At 39.1% G+C, this 6,178-nt stretch overlaps 1 protein-coding gene across 4 annotated transcripts in view; it reads left to right on the top strand.

Annotated features, from left to right (window-relative positions):
- Positions 1–6,178, top strand: part of MAST2 (microtubule associated serine/threonine kinase 2) — a 211,016-nt gene that overhangs the window by 21,339 nt on the left and 183,499 nt on the right. The window lies entirely within an intron of this gene.

The following is a 6,178-nucleotide window of genomic DNA, read 5'->3' as shown; positions in this document are numbered from 1 at the left end:
TTGCTTCTGTTTTTGCCTGCTCAAATCTGCTGTTGGACCTCTCTACTGAATTTTTCATTTTACTTATTGTTCTTTTCATCTTCAGAATTTGTTTGGTTCCTTTTTGTAATTTCTCTCTTTTTGCTGATATTCTTATTTTCTTCAAGCATTGTTTTCCTGATTTTCTTTCATTCTTTATCCATGTTTTCCTTTACCGATTTCAGCATATTTGACAGTGGATTTAAAGTTTGCTACTAAGTCCAATGCTGGGCTTCCTCAGTGATTGTTTTTGTTAATTTATTTTGATTCTTTGAATGGGCTATACTTTCTTATTTCTTTGTATATGTGATTTTTTGTTGTTGTTGTTGAAAAGTGGATATTTGAATATTGGTAACCCTGGAAATCTGCTTTTCCCCTTTCCCCAGGGTTTGCTGTTTTTTGATTGTTGAAGGCTGTAGTTGTCCATTTGTCTAATGAGTTTTCATGACATTTTTTTGCAGAAGCTGTGTGTAGTATTGAAGTCTCTGTTCCCTAGCTGGTGTTTTAATGGAGATTTCCTTGATCACCAGGAGTCAAACAAACAAAGAAACAAACTAACCTATCTCCCAGTCTTTGCAGATTGACTTTTTGCTGGGGCCCTTCTTCAGTGCTTAGGCAGACTTGAACTGAGCCTAGGGATCAGCCTGAGATGAAAGCTTAAAGTCTTTTCAGGTCTTTTCTGAGCATGCATTTTGCCTCAGGCTTTCTAAATTACCCTATATACACAGGTGTTTTTGATTGCCCTAATTTCCCAGAGAAACTCTCTCCTTTTCCTCCCAGACCTTAGGCAGTCTGTTGTGTGTCTTGTTTTTAATCTCTTGCCCAGGTGGCTGTGAGTGTTTGGATCACCTTACAGTGTTTTTGAGCAATGCTCACTGCTAAGTTGAGCAGATTCTGAGTCAGGTGAAATAGGGAGCAGTGCCTTGTGTCAGTCCTTCAGGTAGTCTCCAGACAAGTTAGACATAAACAGTAATTTGCAAATAAGGTCTATTTGGCTTCTTCTGGAACCAGAGACCCATGCTGGGAACACTGGCTGATGTCTTCAAGACTGCTTCCGCATCTAAGAGTGGGTGGGGCAAGGGCAAATAGAAATGCCACAAGCTTTCCTACCATTTTAAAGTTGACTTCTTGATTCATCATTCTCTTGGTTGCTGTTAACCTTTGACTATTTTCCAGACTTCTGATAAAGGTGTTTTTGACAGTTTCTGCTTGTTTTTCCATGTTTCTGTGGAAGGATGTTAGTTTGGAGCTGCGCACTCCATCCACCGTTTTGCTGATGTTACCTCTCATTTGATTTTAACTTTTGTTTCCCTAATGATAAATGGTTTTGAGGTGGGTTTCATATGTTCATTTGATGTATTTACCTCTTTGTTGAAGTGTCTGTTGAATCTTTTGCTCATTTTTTTTTTTATTGGCTTGTGTATTTTCTTATTATTGAATTGTGAAAGATCTTTATTTACACTGAATGCCAGTCCTTTTTCAGATGTGTGTTTTGCAAATATTTTTTCCTTGTGTGTGATTTGTTTTAATTCTTTTTTTGGCTGAGAATGATTTGCCCTGAGCTAACATCTGTTGCCAATGTTCCTCTCTCTTTTTTTTTCCCCTCCCCAAAGCCTCAGTACATAGTTGTATATTCTAGTTGTAAGTCCTTCTAGTTCTTCTGTGTGAGCCACTGCTCACAGCATGGCTGCTGACAGATAAGCGGTGTGGTTCTGCGCCTGGGAACCAAACCTGGGCTGCCAAAGCAGAATGCGCTGAACTTTAACTGCTAGGCCATCAGGACTGGCTCCGTTTTTAATTTTTTTAACAGTAACTTTTGAAGAGTAGTAGTTTTTAAATTTGATGAGGTCCCCTTTGTATATGTGTTCTTTTTATACTTGTGCTTTGTTTCTTGTCTAAGAACTCTACCTAACTCAAAGTTTAAAAATTTATTCTTGTATTTTCTTCTGAAGTTTTTTTTGTTTGTTTTTGTTTTTTTTGCTGAGGAAGATTCACCCTGAGCTAATGTCTGTTGCCAATCTCCTTTTTTTTTGCTTGAGGAAGATTTGCCCTGAGCAAAATAGTCTTCCTCTATTTTGTATGTGGGTCACCACCACACCATGGCTGCTGACGAGTGGTGTAGGTCTGTGCCTGGGAACTGAACCTGGTCTGCTGAAATGGAGTGTGCCGAACTTAACCACTAGGCCATAGGGCTAGCTCCTCTTCTGAAGTTTTATACTTTTAGGTTTTATAGTTAGATTCATGATCCATTTAGAATTAATTTTTGTATATGTTGTTTTTGATATGCTTAAAGTATGGGTCAAAGTTCATTTTTTTTGCATATGGATGTCCAGCAAAGGCTTTTGATAGAGATTAAGAGAATGGACTTTGATTAGTGTGGCAACTGGGTTTGACTCTTGGCAGGGTAGGTCAAGAAGAATCTGCCAGGGGCTGGCCCTGTGGCCGAGTGGTTAAGTTCGTGTGCTCTGCTTTGGCAGTCCTGGGTTTTGCCAGTTCGAATCCTGGGCACGGACATGGCACCACTCATTAGGCCATGCTGAGGTGGCATCCCACATGCCACATTTAGAAGGACCCACAACTAAAAATATACAACTATGTACTGGGGGGCTTTGGGGAGAAAAAGGAAAAAAAATAAAATCTTTAAAAAACAAAAAAGAAGAAGAATCTGCCACAGGGTATAGAATTCTCTTCACCTACTGCATTACCAGTCATAAGGGATAAGACGACTCCTAATGAGCATTAACCCTGATTTTTTAGCCTGATAGACAGGTTTTTAGTATGTAGACTCCTGTTTTCAGCTGTGAATCCTTTGCCTACTTCATATCCTAGCCTTAGTAGCATAGTATGGTATAAGCACAAAACTAGTTTGGTGGGTAAAGTTAGCCTGAGATTTGCTTTGGTATTGTGGAGGGGGGAGATGGTTCTGAGCCAAGAGAGGGAGGACTCTGAGGACTCCCTGGGCAATAGCAAAATAGCCACAATTCAGTACTCTGAATTAAAAGAGAAAACAATAAGCTGTTAGAGTTGGAAGGAACATATACAGATTGTGTACCATTCTTTTCGACAATTGATATTTACATGGCATATGTTAGATATGTTATTGTTAGAATATTGCTATGGCAGATAAATACAGGTTACTTGTAATTTCTGGCATGCTAGCTATAATTCTGCGTTTTAAAATAATCTCAAGAAAGAATGTTGTCATACATGTGAATTGACTTTATTGTAGTGTTTACCAAGAACCTGCTTTCATTTATTTAAGAAAGTAAACTGGTAGCAAACTTGAGTACTTTATTATCAATTTCAAATAATTTGTGACACAATCCTCACAATTGATCAGCGCATCCGTGTGTTGATGGCATCATATTGAAAGTTATTGATCTAGTCTTGAGGTTCTCAAATTTTAGAATGCTTCAGAATCAGCTGGAGGGTTTGTTAAAACACATTGCTGATCCCCTCCCTCAGAATTTCTGAGTTAGTAGATGAGAATGGGGCCCGAGAATTTGCATTTCTAACAAGTTCACAGGTGATGCTGATGCTGCTGGTCTGGGGACCACGTTTTGAGAATCACTGCTTCAGGCCCCCTTTCACCTTACTTTTTCGGTATTTCTATTGGCGCAATCCGTTCCTTTATAAGGTGGCCTATTCACTGTTAGACAGTTCTTCCTTCTAACTGAACCTACTTCTCCCTCTGTTGTTTCATCCTGTAGTTCTAATTCTGGCCTCTGACTCTCCTGTAATGGAGGAGATAGCCTTCATGTAGTTGAGGAGAGATATTCATAACTCCTTTGTTTTCTTCTTTCCAGTTAAATGTTTATAGTTCCCCTAATAGTTATTGGAAAAGTACTCTAATTTGTAGTTATGCTAATATTTACTGTTACCACAGCAGTGTTTATTTGTAAACTTGTTGCTCCTTTTTTATTTTCTGGCTTGATAAGCATACCACCCAAGTCAGAAACCAGGAAGTCATCCTAGGCTCCTTCCCTTCATTAACTTCCTATTTTGCTTAAGAATCATTTGATTGTAGAGATGATAGAAGCCAGTTTGATCTAGTTTAAGCAGAAAGAAAGAGCTTATTATGAGGGTGCAATGGTAGCCCATTGAATCTGCAAACATGTAGTTTGGCTGGACCTTGTAAGTGACTAGAAATGGGAACTAGAAAACCGCAAGAAATAAGTTAGTAAGGAAGTTCTACTTCTCATGCCCTTTGTCTTTCTCTCTTGGGCTATGTGTGGTTCTAACTTACTTGCTTCATTCTCCTGTCCTGTCCCTTAATGGTCTCTTGGGTAAATTGAATAATGTTCTGCTATTTTACAAAGTTCAGTGTAGTTGAGCAAAAGAAGCAAGACACAGAACAGTTCATACTGAGTAATTCCATTCATAGAAAATATTTCACTTTATATGATCTATTCTGTTCAAAGCCTGGGTAGTGGTTACCCTGGAGGGTTCTGGAGTAACCACTGGAAGGGAGCATCGGGGACTTTCTGGGGTGACTGCTTATGTCTTTTTTTTGTTTTTTTTTAAAAATCTTGATGCTGGTTACATGGATATGTTTAACTTGTGAAAATTCATTGATTTATATGCTTAGATATATGTACTTTTCTGAAATGAGTAGTATACTTCAGTAAAAGTTAAAAAGACATTCTTGTTTGAAAGTTAAATTTCATATCCAATTTAATTTACATTTTCTTTCCTTTGCAAGGTTTTGAGAAGAGAGACTTAGAGTAAGAAGGGGCATGACCTGCTTTTGATTTTCCTCTCCTCTGTTTTCTGGCTTCGCTTCTTTAGTATGTTATGATAGGGAACAGGAAGGTTGAAAAAGAGGTGGCTTTCTCTTAATTGGTGCTGATCTAGTCCTCTCTTGGTGGTGGTTCTTTTTCTGCCTAAGACTGTTCATCCATACAGCGTAGCATCCAAGTGCTGGCTCTCTCATGTAGCTCATTTCTAAGTTATTTCTAGGGTGGGAGCTTTCCCTCTCCATATTGCCTTCATCTAGGATATTGCTTCAGCTTCATATCTTCCAAGGCCTCCTCACTTCCCTCCACCCCCAGGCCTCTTGCTGGGGTTGTTGCTTCTGTGAGTACCAGCTCTTTTTGGTGGATTACCAGCATTAGTGCGCAAATCCTGCTTCCTTGGTACTGTTTCATTCTTGACATACCAGATGGTGGGAATATGCCCTACTGCCTTCTCTTTTTACATTAACTACTGCTTCCAGTTCTCCTTTCTCCCTGCTCACTCCTGTTACAGTTGCCTGGATACATCAATTGCTTTAATGATACAATGCCTAAATATCCTCCTTCATCCTTTTATCCTTTTACTCCCAATTTTAAAAATACTTTTCCTTCTCTCTTCAGTTATTTCTATTCATTAACTTTACTCTTCTTCTTCTTTTTTTTTTTTTTTTGAGGAAGATTAGCCCTGAGCTAACATCCACTGCCAATCCTCCTCTTTTTGCTGAGGAAGACTGACCCTGATCTAACATCTGTGCCCATCGTCCTCTACTTTATATGTGGGATGCCTACCACAGCATGGCTTGACAAGCAGTGCGTAGGTCCACACCTGGCATCCAAACCAGTGAATCTCGGGCCGCCGAAGCAGAACATGTGAGCTTGACCACTGTGCCACCTGGCTGGCCCCTTTACTCTTCTTTTTATGCTTCGGATTTTGTAAATTATATTCTGGGTGGCCACCACCAACCAATATTAGTACTTTCCCATGTGAACCCACCAATCACAGTATATGACCTTAGAGGGTTTTTTGTTTGTTGTTTGTTTTTTTGATGTTTTCTCAAGGAGGTGGACATATTTCCATTTATTCCCCCCAGACATTTAGTATAGCCATGGTACCAGTTACTTGAGTCTTGTTTTTCAAATGGCAGGTAACACAGATTTCAGTTATTTCTCCTTATGTTTCTCATTTTGTTTTTCTGTTGTTCAGATCAGTTTGATGTGCCACTTTTATCTGTATTTGTTGTAGCTTTCTTCACTCAAGTATAAAAGATATACCTCATTTGCCTTATTTTTTGCAGCATAGTTTCTTATTTAATGCTGCCAATTAGGTGAGTGTTTGCTTCTGAATGTCTGAATCTTGATGATATGTTGGACACTGCTTACTGAGTGAGGAGGAAGAGGCATTAGGATGGGGTAGGATGGACTAGACT

The sequence above is a fragment of the Equus przewalskii genome, chromosome 2 (assembly GCF_037783145.1).
Source record: "Equus przewalskii isolate Varuska chromosome 2, EquPr2, whole genome shotgun sequence".
NCBI classification, from domain to species: domain Eukaryota; kingdom Metazoa; phylum Chordata; class Mammalia; order Perissodactyla; family Equidae; genus Equus; species Equus przewalskii.
Note: the sequence above shows the minus strand (reverse complement) of the source record. Positions and strands in the feature narration are given on the sequence as shown.